We start from the raw sequence: 13896 nt of genomic DNA on the forward strand, positions 1-13896 counted from the left end.
AAGGACTCCTCTAGCTCTAAAGCTGTGATCCTTAAATCTTCTCTGTCTCTCTAGAACTTCCTTGTTGTGTCCGCTGGGACCAGGCAGTCCAAGACTGAGCTTCACACAACCTCCTGAAATAGAGCAAAAAAGATGAACCCCTGTCTTGTTGGTGTTGAGTCGTTTCGGTCACGTCTGACTTTTGGTGACCCCATTTGGAGTTTTCTTGGCAGAGATACTGGAGTAGTTTGCCATTTCCTCCTCCAGCTCATTTTATGTATGAGGAAACTGAGGCAAACAGGGTGAAGTGACATGCCCAGAGACACCCAGCTAGTTAATGTCTGAGGCCAGATTTGAACTCAGGAAGAGGAGTCTGACTTTAGGTCTGGCGCTCTATCTACTGCATCACCCTGCTTTCCTGAAAACCTACAGTTGAAGAAACTAAAGCAAAGAAAAATTAAGTGGTTTATTATAGGCATATAGACTCTCTCTTTCTCACTAATATGTTATATGTGTAATATATGTACATATACTACACACATATACATACATATACATACACATATATGTCAGTATAGTATGAGAAATTTCATCAGAAGATGGGCAGGCAATGAGAAAGCAGAAATAACTGAAAGCTCCCACTCAGCAGCTATCTGACCAAGAAAGAATAGACTGGTGTCATGGGGAGGAGACCCAGTTTGGAGTCAGAGGACTTGGCTTTGAATTCTAGCTCTGCTGCTTAATGGGTGGCTTCTCACAAGTAATTAATCTCTTTGGGCCTCAATTTCCTCATCTGCAAGAAGTGGGGGTTGAGTGAAATTATTAAAACTTCTCTGTCTTCAGTTCTATCTCCAGAGCTTAGCACAGTGCCTGGCACATAGTAGGAGCTATATACAGATATAGAGATAGATAGATGGAGATAGAGGCAGACAGACAGATATAGACTAATACAGACAGATAGTCATAGAGATATACAGATAGACAGAGACAGAGAGACAGAGAGATAGACAGAGATAGATGTATACAGATACAGAGAGACAGACATAGAGATAGACAGATAGAGATAGACAGAGACAGAGATAGAGTTAGACAGGGACAGACAGAGATAGACAGAGACAGACAGACAGACAGATAGATAGATAGATAGATAGATAGATTCATTGAGCACTCTATTCCCCTTTGGATTATTGGCTAAAAATGAGTCTGGAGATTATCCGAGGATTACATTCATCCAGGTTATCCTTTTGTCCCATTGGCAAGAATAAACAAGAATTTATCTTCAAGCCAAGTAGCACAAGTCACAGAAACAACAGAGCAAAACCACAGGACCCTGGAGGAATTAAAAATGGTGAGCCTGGAGAAGGAAAGACTTAGGGAGGCCACTCTAGCCATATCCAAGTATCTGAAGGGCTGGCTCCAGAAGGCAGAACTAGATATGGGGTGAGATGGGGGTGCAAAGAGGCAAATTTTGGGTTTGATGGAAGGGAAAAGTTCCTAGCCATTCCCTGAATAGAATGGGCTACCTTGGAAGACACCGTGATGGGCCCCCAGAGGTGTGTTGGTAAATGTCTTTTCTTCTTTTAAATTTATTTATTTAATATATTTAGTTTTCAGCATTGATTTTCACAAGAGTTTGAATTACAAATTTTCTCCCCATTTCTGCCCTCCCCCCCGTTCCAAGATGACGTATATTCTGGTTGCCCTGTTCCCCGTTCAGTCCTCCCTTCTGTCACTGCACTCCCCTCCTGTCCCCTTTTCCCTTCCTTTCTTGTAGGGCAAGATAAATTTCTACACCCCATTGTGTGTGTATCTTATTTTCTAGTTGCATGCAAAAACTTTTTTTTGTTTTTGAACATCTGTTTTTAAAACTTTGAGTTCCAAATTCTCTCCTCTCTTCCCTTCCCACCCACCCTCCCTAAGAAGTCAAGCAATTCAACATAGGCCACATGTGTATCATTATGTATAACCCTTCCACAATACTCATGTTGTGAAAGTCTAACTATATTTTGCTCCTTCCCAACCCATCCCCCTTTATTGAATTTTCTCCCTTGACCCTGTCCCCTTTCCAAAGTGTTTGTTTTTGATTACCTCCACCCCCATCTGCCCTCCCCTCCATCATCCTCCCTTTTTTTTTTTATCTTCTTCCCTCTTCTTTAATGTGGGGTAAGATTCCCAATTGAGTATGTATGGTATTCCCTCCTCAGGCCAAATTTGATGAGAGCAAGATTCACTCATTCCCCCCTCACCTGCCCTCTCCCCTCCTCCCACAGAACTGCTTCCTCTTGCCACCTTTATGTGAGATAATCCACCCTATTCTATCTCTCCCTATCTCCCTCTCTCAATATATTCCTCTCTCATCCCTTAATTTCATTTTATTTCTTTTAGATATCTTCCCTTCATCTTCAGCTCACCCTGTGTCCTCTCTCTCTCTCTCTCTCTCTGTATATATATACATATATATATATATATATACACATACATATATAAATACATGCACATTCACTTATATATATATACACACAAACATATATATATATATATATATGCATATTCCTTTCAGCTACTATGATATTTAGGTCTCATGAATCATACACATCATCTTTCTATGTAGGAATGTAAACAAAACAGTTCAACTTTAGTAAGTCCCTTATAATTTATCTTTCTTGTTTACCTTTTCATGCTTCTCTTGATTCTTGTGTTTGAAAGTCAAATTTTCTATCCAGCTCTGGTCTTTTCACTGAGAAAGCTTGAAAGTCCTCTATTTTATTGAAAATCCATATTTTGCCTTGGAGCATGATACTCAGTTTTGCTGGGTAGGTGATTCTTGGTTTTCGTCCTAGCTCCATTGACCTCCGGAATATCGTATTCCAAGCCCTTCGATCTCTTAATGTAGAGGCTGCCAGATCTTGGGTTATTCTGATTGGGTTTCCACAATACTCAAATTGTTTCTTTCTGGCGGCTTGCAGTATTTTCTCCTTGATCTGGGAGCTCTGGAATTTGGTGACAATATTCCTAGGAGATTTCTTTTGGGGATCTATTTGAGGAGGCGATCAATGGATTCTTTCAATTTCTATTTTGCCCTGTGGCTCTAGAATATCAGGGAAGTTCTCCTTGATAATTGCTTGAAAGATGATATCTAGGCTCTTTTTTTGATCATGGCTTTCAGGTAGTCCAATAATTTTTAAATTATCTCTCCTGGACCTATTTTCCAGGTCAGTGGTTTTTCCAAGGAGATATTTCACATTGTCTTCCATTTTTTCATTCCTCTGGTTCTGTTTTATAATATCCTGATTTCTCCTAAAGTCACTAGCTTCCACTTGCTCCAATCTAATTTTTAAGGTAGTAATTCCTTCAGGGATCTTTTGGACCTCCTTTTCCATTTGGCTAATTCTGCCTTTCAAGGCATTCTTCTCCTCATTGGCTTTTTGGAGCTGTTTTGCCATTTGAGTTAGTCTACTTTTTAAGGTGTTGTTTTCTTCAGTGTATTTTTCAGTATTTTTTTGGGTCTCCTTTAGCAAGTCATTGACTTGTTTTTCATGGTTTTCTCACATCCTTCTCATTTCTCTTCCCAATTTTTCCTCTACTTCTCTAACTTGCTTGTCCAAATCCTTTTTGAGTTCTTCTATGGCCTGGGGCCAGTTCATGTTTTTCTTGGAGGCTTTTGATGTAGGCCCTTTGACTTTGTTGACTTCTTCTGTCTGTATGTTTTGGTCTTCTTTGTCACCAAAGAAAGAATCCAAAGTCTGAGACTGAATCTGGGTGTGTTTTCGCTTCCTGGCCATATTCCCAACCAACTAACTTGACCGTTGAGTTTTTCAGCGGGGTATGACTGCTTGTAGACTAAAGAGTTCTATGTTCCACGTTTGTGGCGGATGCGCCAGCTCTGCTACACTAGCACTCCTCCTTCCCCAAGAACCCCCAACCTGGACTGGGCTTAGATCTTCAGCAGGCTGTGCACTCCTGCTCTGATCTGCCACTTAATTCCTCCCACCAGGTGGGCCTGGGGCTGGAAGCAACAGCAGCTGTAGCTGCCCCACCTCTGCTGCCCTGGGGGCAGTGGCTGAACCACGAACTCCTTCCACTCCCTCAGCTTTTCCCACTAACCTTCTCCACTGTCTTTGGTGTTTGTGGGTCGAGGGGTCTGGTAACTGCCGCAGCTCGCTGATTCAGGGCGCTAGGGCCCGCTCTGCTCGGCTCCTGGTCTGGTTGGTCCGAGCCGCTCACGCTGAGCTCTGCTCTGCTCCCAGCTCCCAGCTTCGTGTGGGATAGACCTCACCAAGAGACCATCCAGGCTGTCCTGGAGCCCTGCTTCCCTCTGCTGTTTTTTGGGTTCTGTAGTTCTAGAATTGGTTCAGAGCCATTTTTTATAGGTTTTTGGAGGGACTCGGCGGGGAGCTCACGCTAGTCCCTGCTTTCCAGCCGCCATCTTGGCTCTGCCCCTGGAAGTCCCGTGTTGGTAAATGTTTAACAACTTACTCTCGAAAAAAGAAAAAGTACCCATGGCACACTTTTAAATTTAATCTGCATTATTCTCTATCCTTTTCTGATGGTTAGACAATCAACAAAACAATAAATCAAGGCCTGATTTGTAGCATTTTGGTGATGTCTGAGGTTTAAATGTTTAGTTGGTTTTTGAGAGTCAGTTAGAGGAGAAGGTCTTTAAGCTAAGGCTGGATGACCCCTTTCCTGTATTTTGAGGAGGGGATTCTCTGATGTTCTGATTGGCTCCTGTCTACATTGGGCAACACTCTGAAGCATAGCTTTGCTCAAGATACAGCAAAAAGGCATTATTTCATTTGATGGGACCCCAGACGTAGAGCTACAAGGGACTTTGGCACCCAATGCCCCCTGTGCTTGGCAATCTTTCCCTGCTTGCCTTGGCCCACCCCTTTAGCTTTCCTGGCAAGACTCCAGACCAATCCTCTTGTAGGGGGCCTTTCCCCTTCCCCCCAGCTATTGGTGCCATTCCTTTTCATTGTGTTCCACCTACTCTGAAAAAATGTGGAATGTGCCCATGTTCTAACCTTAGGGACATACTAAGTGATCACCACAAATATCATACCTGGAAGCTCCTTTAGCCCCATGCCTTCTCATACATGCACACACATATGTTTGTATGTGTATATTATATTGCAACATATGTGTGTATCTATCTACCTGCCTGCCTATCCATAGCATGAACCTAGCTAGCATTTATACAGTGCTATAAAGTTTGCAAAGGACTGTATGAATATTACCTTATTTGAACCTCACAAAAACTTTGGGAGAGGTGCTGTTATTATCCGTAGTTTACACATGAAGAAACTGAAGCAGGCAGCAGTTAAGTGACTTGTACAGGATCATATGGCTAGGAAGTGTCTGGATTTGAACTCAGTTCTTCCCTGATGCTTCCAGGTTCAGCCTGGTGCTCTATCTGCTGGACCCATTATTTACATGTTGTCTTCCTCATTAGAATGTGAGGTCCTCAAGGTCAGGGACCGTTCTGTCTTTCTTTGTGTCACTAAGCTCTGGGCTTGGCCCCCTAGTAAGTGCCTGATAAATGCTTGGTGATTGACACGTAGCCCAACCCCCCCTTTTACAGATGAAGAAACTGAGGCCCAAAGAAGTTTTTTAAAACAAGTCTTTCCCAGGGTAACACAAGTGATGTTTAGAGGCAGTATCTGAACCCAGGTTTGGTCCAGTCTCATTCTCTTCCCACCATCCCTGCTCACAAATTGGATTGAGAGAGCTCAACTGGAAAGCCTTAGAGCTGAGAGAGGCTTTGGAGCTTCATTCCTGGAGCAGGCATTAAAGAACATTCATTGCATGCATTTAATATCTGTCTGTCATATGAAGGCCGGAGACTCTAGTTCAATCCCCTGATTTTAGAGATGAGAAAATGCAATGTACGAATTTCTGTGAGAGCACGTTGCTTCTCTCTATAGCCCGTAAGCTCCCTGAGGGCAAGTCTGGTTTCATGAGGCACCTAGGGGATGTGGTAGATATAGTGCTGGACTTTAGGCAGGAAGACCTGAGTTCGAATCCTGCCTCAGATAAGTGACTTTGGCAAGTCACTTCACTCCTATCTCCTATGTGGAAAATAGAGATAATATTAGAACCTACTTTACAGAGGGTTATTGTGAGGATTAAATGAAATAAGCGAGACATGGAAAGTGCTTTACAGACCTCAAAGTGACAGATCGATCATTTCTATTATTGTAATTTATGTATTTGCATCATCTGACACAGGGCCTCTCCCAGAAGTAGGTGTTTAATAAATGTTTGTTGAATGACTGATATTATCTGGAAAAGAGTGATGAAAGGGGCCATAAGGCTAATAATAATGGTTAGCATTGACATTGGGGGGTGGCTAAGGGGCACAGTGGTTAGAGAGCTGGGTCTGGAGTCCAGCAGACTCATCTTCCTGAGTTCAAATCCAATTTCAGATGCTTACTGGCTGTGTGACCCTGGGCAAGTCACTTCACCCTGTTTGCCTCAGTTTCCTTATCCATAATATGAGCTGGAGAAGGAAGTGGCCAACCACTCCAGTATCCTTGTGAAGAAAACCCCAGATGGAGTCATGAAGAGTCAGGCATGACTGACAAATGACTGAATGACAACAACAAATCATCAGCTTCTGACACAGGGCCTCTCAAGGAAGTAGCTATTTAATAAATATTTGTTGAATGACTGACTGATATTGGCTGGAAAAAGAGCAATAAAAGGAGTCATAAGAGCTGATAATAACAGCATTTACATAACACTTAAAGGTTTGCAAAACACTCTTCTATGTAGGTTAACTCAGTTTACCTTCACAACAACTTTGAGAGGTAGGTACCATTGTCATTCTCATTTTTCAGACGAGGAAACAGGCAGGCAGAGATTTTTTTTTCTTTTTTGTAACTTGCCCAGGATCATGTAGCTAGTCAGTGCCTGAGGCTGGATTTGAACCCAACTCTTTTTGACTTCAAATCCAACACTCCATCTCACTTCACTACCTGTTTATTTCACAAGTTAAAAAACAAAAATAAAAAAGGGGTGGTTCTGACGGTGGAAATTAGGATGAGTGGGAAAAGATCATATTCAAAGAGAGAAGAAAAGTGATGAGAATAACATCTCATTCAACAGGCCCATAAGGTAGGCCATGCAAGTACCCTCACTCTGGATTAACAGATGAAGAAACAGGCTTGGTAAAGTGAGTCACCCTCATGGAAACGTCAAGCGTCAACGCTGGAATTTGAGCCCAGGTTGCTTCTCACCCTCCAGCCTCTCCAGGATATCACACACATAGTCTATGGTAGCGATCCATCTCTCTGTTCTGCACACAGAAGGCACTTAATGAGTGTTTGTGGAATGGGACTAAAAAATGTAACATGTGCTCATGTTCCAACCTTGCTGACTGACCACAGCAAATACCACCCCTGAAAACTCTCTTAGTCCCTTACCATGCAGAGAAGTCCTCTAAGCAGAGAGTGCTTGTTTTATAGTTAGCCAGGGAGGGTGTGTGTGTGTGTGTGTGTGTGTGTGTGTGTGTGTGTGCGTGCGTGCACGCACACACAAGGCTTTTTAACTAGACATGGCTAGGATTATGGGAAAAGATTGTGGAAGAAGAGGAAAGAGAAGGTCAATAGCTGGTCTATCCAAACCTATCTAGCTTTGGCTTCTGTCAGTCAACAAAACATAAGCACCTACTCTGTGCCAGTCATGATGCTAAGCTTCAGTCATATGTGTAGGACCCAAGATGTCCCCAAGAACAAAAGAAATCAAAGTGTAGCTTAATCCCAGTCTCCTTCCCAATGGAGGTTTAAATCGAGTTCAAGGCTTCAACCATTCTCTCCAAAGCTACACAGGCTGTCGGGTTGGGTCAAGACCCTGATCCTTCTCCTAGAAGGCAAAGTATTTGGTGGCCAGTTCTCTCACTGGTCCAGTCTTTGTCTTGAATCCTTTGGGAAGCATCCTGGAGACCACATTCTTTAAGTAGAAATCTTCCTCAAAACTGGCCTGGGAGTTCATTTTCTAAACTGTCATTCTCACAATTCAGGCTGATTAATATTTTATTCATTCACCTCGACTTTTCACTCTTTTCCTTCCAAATGGTTGATGGGAGTTAGAATGTACTATTTGTGTCCGGCCTGTGGAAGAGCCTTCTGAGGTCATCTTGGTCTGATCAGTCACAGCTGGGAACACTGTAGATTGACGGTGACATCGTGATGTTATTTCAGTCCTCTTGGAGTATGAAGGACAATAATGAAGGAAGTTAGAAAAGAATTTTCAATTTCAATTTTTTGGGAAAAAAGGAATCATTTTAGAAACTATGCAAATAAGTCCAATTGTTATGAAAGGAAAAAAAATGAGCATGCATGTATTGAGGGAGCATTGAGTTTGGACTTGGAATTAGGAGACTTTTTATGAATCCCATCTCTACTACGGGCTATGGTAGTGCAGCAGGGCAGCGGGAAGAGGGAATGGTTTTGGAGTCACAAGACCTGAGTTTGAATCCTTACTCAGCCACTTCTCAGTATGTATGACCTTGAACAAGTTGCTTAAAGTCTCTGGGTCTCAGTTTACTCAACCGTAAAATGAGAGGGTTGGACCTATGACCTCTAAGATCTCTTCCTCTCTATACCTCAGAACCTAAGGTATCGTTTCACTTTTTAGGCAGCTAGGTGGCTCGGTGGATAGAGCACCGGGCCTCAAGTCAGGAAGACCTGAGTTCAAATACTGCCTCAGGTACTTACTAGTTCTGTCATTCTGAGCAAGTCACTTAACCCTGTTGCCTTAGTTTCCTTATCTGTAAAATGAAGATAATAAGTGCTTCTACCTCCCAGGGTTGTTGTGAGGATCAAATTAGATAATTTTAAATGCTTAGCGCAATGCTTGGCACATAGTATAAATATATATATATATATTTATATGTGATATAAATATATATCTTATATAAATATAATACAATATAAATATATAGATCTTATTTATTATTATTCAAATCCAGCTTTAGGCACTTAGTAGCTGTGTGACCTTAGGTAAGTCATTTAACCTTGTTTGCCTCAGTTTCCTCAGCTATAAAATGGGGATAATAATACCATCTACCTCCAAGGGTTGTTGTGAGGATCAAATTAGGTGTTAATTGTAAAGCACTTAGCACAGTGACTGGTTATTTATCATCATCACCATCATCATTATTATTTGAATCCAGCTTTAAGCACTTACTCTGTGACCTTATGCAAATCACTTAACCTTATGTGACTCCGTTTCCTCAGCTGTAAAATGGGGATTATAACATTATGATCTCCCTGGGTTGTTGTGAGGACCGAAAGAGATAGTAATAGTAAAGTGCCTGGCACATGGTAGGTGCTCCATAAATGTTAGTTGTTGTTAGCTTGTTTCCTTATCTGCAAGATGGAGAATACTATCTGCCACACAGAGTTCCTGTAAGCAAAAGATACTGTAAACTGTAAAATGATACAGAAATCGGATTTGTTATTGTTATTAGGTTGTTATTGTCATCTGAGATGAGAACATAGAGGGTTCCTTGATAAATGCTACTATAGGAAAAAGCAAAGCAAAACAGGGATTCTGATTGCCCATACCGAGCAAGGCTCATAGATTGAGAGCTGGAGGGATCATAATGTCCAACCCTCTCATTTTGGAGATGGGGAAAGATGAGTCCAGAGGCACTGAGCTGTTCAGGGTCAGAGAGGGAGCAAATTTCAGAGCTGGAATTCTAACCCGGGTCTTCTGATTTCAATCCAGCCAGCCTTTCCACTATCCTGATGAAGGCATTTCCCTGTTTATTACATGCTAAGTTTCTGTTAGTATGAATCCTGTTGTAGCTTTTGAGTATTGATTCTCACTGAAGATTTTCTCATCACATACTTGCCCAAGGAAACCTACTATGTGCTCGGGATACAAATATAATTACCTCTGATTTATTTTGTCCTGTATCTCATTTGTCTATAGTTGTTTGAATGTTGTCTTCTTCAATTAGATTATGAAATCCTTGAGAGAAAAGACAGTTTTTTGGTCTTTTTTTTTTTTGCATCCCCAGAACTTAGCATAGTGCTTGGAGACACTAAGTAAATGCTGGTTGATTTGACTTAGAAAAGGCAGCTTGGTGTGGTGGAAGGAGTGTTGAACTTGAAGGCAGAAGAAGTGAGTTCGAATTCTGTCTACTACACTTACTAGTTATGTGATTCTGAGGGAGTCAATCTATCAGTGTCTGTTTCCTTATCCAGAAAACCTGCAGGTGTGAATGACCATCCAATGAGATGATAGATGGGCAGTATTTTGCAGACCTCAGAGTTTATAGGATCATAGAATAGAGGCACACAGATTTCCACCTAGAAGGGACCTTAGGGCCCATCAGGTCCAACTTTCTTGCTTTTACAGATGAGGAAACTGAGGCATAGGGAGATTAAATGAATTGTCCAGTGTCGCATAGCTAGCTACTAAGTGTCAAAGGAAGGATTTGAACCCAGATTTTCATGAAGGTAAGCTCAGTGCCCTATCCATTATACTAAACTGCCTATCTAAATGCAAATGTTAATTAGTATTATTAATAGAAGCATTTTCTTCCTAAGTGGGCTGTCGAATTATTTTTCTCTGGTGTCTGTAGCTCCCGACACCTCTTTCTTGTCTGTTTTCTCCATCTCTCCACCAAACTCTCAATCCATCCTTTACAAGTTCACAAAGGCTGTTCAGTCCCATTTCGGGGTCTGGGCAGCTCCCCGAAGGAGATTCAACTCGGTGAATATTTCATGAGCTTCGATTGACAGCTCTTGAGGGTCTGTTGTGAGCCTGGCGCCCACATTCTGGTTAAGGGGAGGAAAAACCCATAGGCAGAGGCATTGATCCCCAGGACCAGACCTGTGCTGATGAAGCCAGAAGCCAATGAGCTGAGACACACTCTTCCTTCCCTCTGATGCCCCCTCCCATCTTCCCATCTCCCCAACTCCCAGCTCCGAAATCAAAGGCAGGTAATGGGTTTTAAGAGGGAAGGAGGGCAGGAGAAGCCTGGCCACCCAGGCCCCCTTGGGGCTCACAAGGCACCGCCAGGGCCCCCAAAGAGCCATTTCCCTGTCTCCATCTGTGGCTCCCCGCGTCCTCCCGGTGCCAGCTTATTCTTTCTAACAAGCTGACCTAAGTGTGCCGAGGGCCCTCATTAGAGTGTCGGACCAGCCAGCTCCTGCACTCCTTCAAGCTATTCCCACCCACCCCCTCCATTAGAGCCTTCTGCCCACCCAGGCGCCCTTCCTTTCCAGCCCGCTGATGGGGTGACAGTAGCACCAGGCATCCTGAGGGTCCATGGAGGCTGCCTCAGTCTGTCCCTTAATCATGCTGTTTGGAAGCCCAGAGTAGGCCTCAACCTCTCTCTCTCTCTCTCTCTCTCTCTCTCTCCCCTTCTCTGTCTCTCTCTCTCCTTCTCTGTCCCTCTCTCTCTCACTAACTCATTCTCTTCTCTCTTTTGTTTTCTCCCTCTTTTTATTTTCTCTATCTCCCTCCTCCCCCTTCCTTCTCTCTATCTCTTCCCAACTGAACTTGAGAAGCTGACTCACAACGGGAGGCTGAGCAGGCTGTAGGAAGCTGATCCACTAGTACTAGAAGTCAGCTGAATTTATGGCCGTACTTGGCATAGCTATGAGAAGCCCATATGGCAGTGGCCATTTAACCTAATACCTGTTCAACAGATGAGCTTGTTATGTAGACTGTCTCTAGGTTCTATGTGGAGTACTTAACTCAGGAATTAGGAGCCTTTTCCTGCACACACATCCCCCACAACCCCACCTTAGCTGGGAGAGAGGGCGATTTGTACCACCCCAGAATTCAAAATCCCACACCAATAAGCTGCCCAGGACATTGGTTCTCCTCTCCTTAGGACTTAGCTTGGCCTCCCCAACTGAGAAAAAAAGCTTATTGATGAGCCCTCTGTGTGTTGTATGTATTTGTGTGCATGTGATCATATGTATGTGTGTATGTGAGCACCATGCCTATGAAGTTTGACATTTTTTCTGGTTTTATATCTGGGTTCATATTCTTCCTCCAACGCTTACTGCCTGTGCAGCCATGGGAGATACACTTCACATCACTATGCCTCAGTTTTCTCATCTGTAAAATAAGGTGGGGGGCTGTGATGGACTAGATGCCTTTTAAGGTACATTCCAGATCCCTATGGCCTTAGGTAAGTCACTTAAGATTATGAGTCTCAGTTTCTTTATTTTTAAAATGAATGAGAGTAGAAAAGATGGACTCCAAGGTCACTTTCAGCTTTTGATCCTAGATGGGTGGCTTAGACAAAGAGAGGTAGACTGAGAGTTAGGACAAGCCTGAGTACAAGTCTGACCTCAGATACTTATTAGCTGTGCAACCCTGGTAAGTTCCTTAACTGCTGTTTGCCTCAGTTTCTTCATCTGTAAAATGGATATTATAATAGTACCTGCCTTCCAGGAGTGATGTGATGATCAAATGAAATAACACGTAAAGTGTTTTGCAAACCTTAAAGCATTGGACAAATACTATCCTCCTCTTCCTCCTCTGAACTTAGCCAACATGGTCCTTAGATAACAGACATGCATGTACTCAGCCTCCATCACTGGGCCAATACCCAAAGCCTCTCAAGCTTGGCAAGCCCTGACACATCTTGTGCTACCCTGGCAAAGTCTTCCCAGATCACAAGGTCTTGGAGTTGAAAGGGGCTTCCGAGGCCATCCAGGATAATCCATTTGTCCCTAAGCCCATGCCAACCACAAGGGCATCAGAGGAGGACTCTGCTGAGGGTTCAGCTCATTGATCGAGTGGAAAGGACCTCAGAGGCTCCCAGTCCACCCTTATCCCCATTTTACAGATGTGGATGCTGATGCTAGGAGGGGGGAAGTGACTTCCACCACTCAGCACAATGCCTGGCATACACTAGGTGTTTAATCAATGTTTATGGGTTGCCAATTGGTTGATTGACTAGCCCAAGGTCACTTCAAAGCACTCATTTAAAAACAATAGTGGCAGAGGGGAAAAAGGAAATAAAAGAATGGGTGCCTCTAGTAAGTTATGTGATAACATCACCTATTTAGTGTCAATTAGTGTTTTTAACAACCAATTGATGTCCCATTAACTTGCAATCGCAATCTTGGGGAAATGCCAGGGCAGTAGTTGGCTCCCTAAATGGTGCTCAGCCAGTCGATGTGCCCAGTGTGCCTGGGGCAGCTCAAATTGCAGTCTGATTGCAACTTGGCATCTGTTTTTAAGGATGGAGGCAGGTGGGGGAGGGTGAACAAGCATGGGAGGTGGGGACAGAAGAGGATGCTAGTGGAGTGGGCGTGTCACCGAGTGTCTATTTATAGACAATCTCATAGAAGAAATGACCCGCAGAGAGTATGGGAGGGGCACAGGAGCTGGGTGGGGGCCAGGACTCCATCTAGGAGTGTTGGGAAGATGTACTATTAACATATCCATTTTACAGGTGAGGACACTGAGGCAAACACACACACACACTTACATACGCTTACACACACACATACATACACAAACACTGAGGCCCAGAAATAGGCTTTCTTCCCTAAGTTGGGGAAATGGCAGATACAGAGAACTGGCAGTGATGAGTCCCTACTCCTTTGGGGGGCACGAGGGCTTCCTAGAAGGTAGAATGGTGGCTTCCTTATGGTGTGCATTGGCTCCATCTTCATTCCCTGGTTGTCATCTTTGTCACACAACTCAAGAGCTGCAAAAGGGCCTTGTGATACCATCCAGTCCAAGGTTATACTTCAGATGAGGCATCGAGGCCCAGAGAGAGGCAGGAGCTGGATTCATGATCACACAATGAGTTAGTGGCAAAGCCAATATTAGCCAGGGCAAGGAGGGGGCAATACTTTTATTTCCGATGGAGATCTTTGACTTAAACCATAATCATTTTTTAAAATCTTGAACACTGGGAGGGTGGAGCCAAGA

The sequence above is a fragment of the Trichosurus vulpecula genome, chromosome 1, assembly GCF_011100635.1.
Source record: "Trichosurus vulpecula isolate mTriVul1 chromosome 1, mTriVul1.pri, whole genome shotgun sequence".
NCBI classification, from domain to species: Eukaryota; Metazoa; Chordata; class Mammalia; order Diprotodontia; family Phalangeridae; genus Trichosurus; species Trichosurus vulpecula.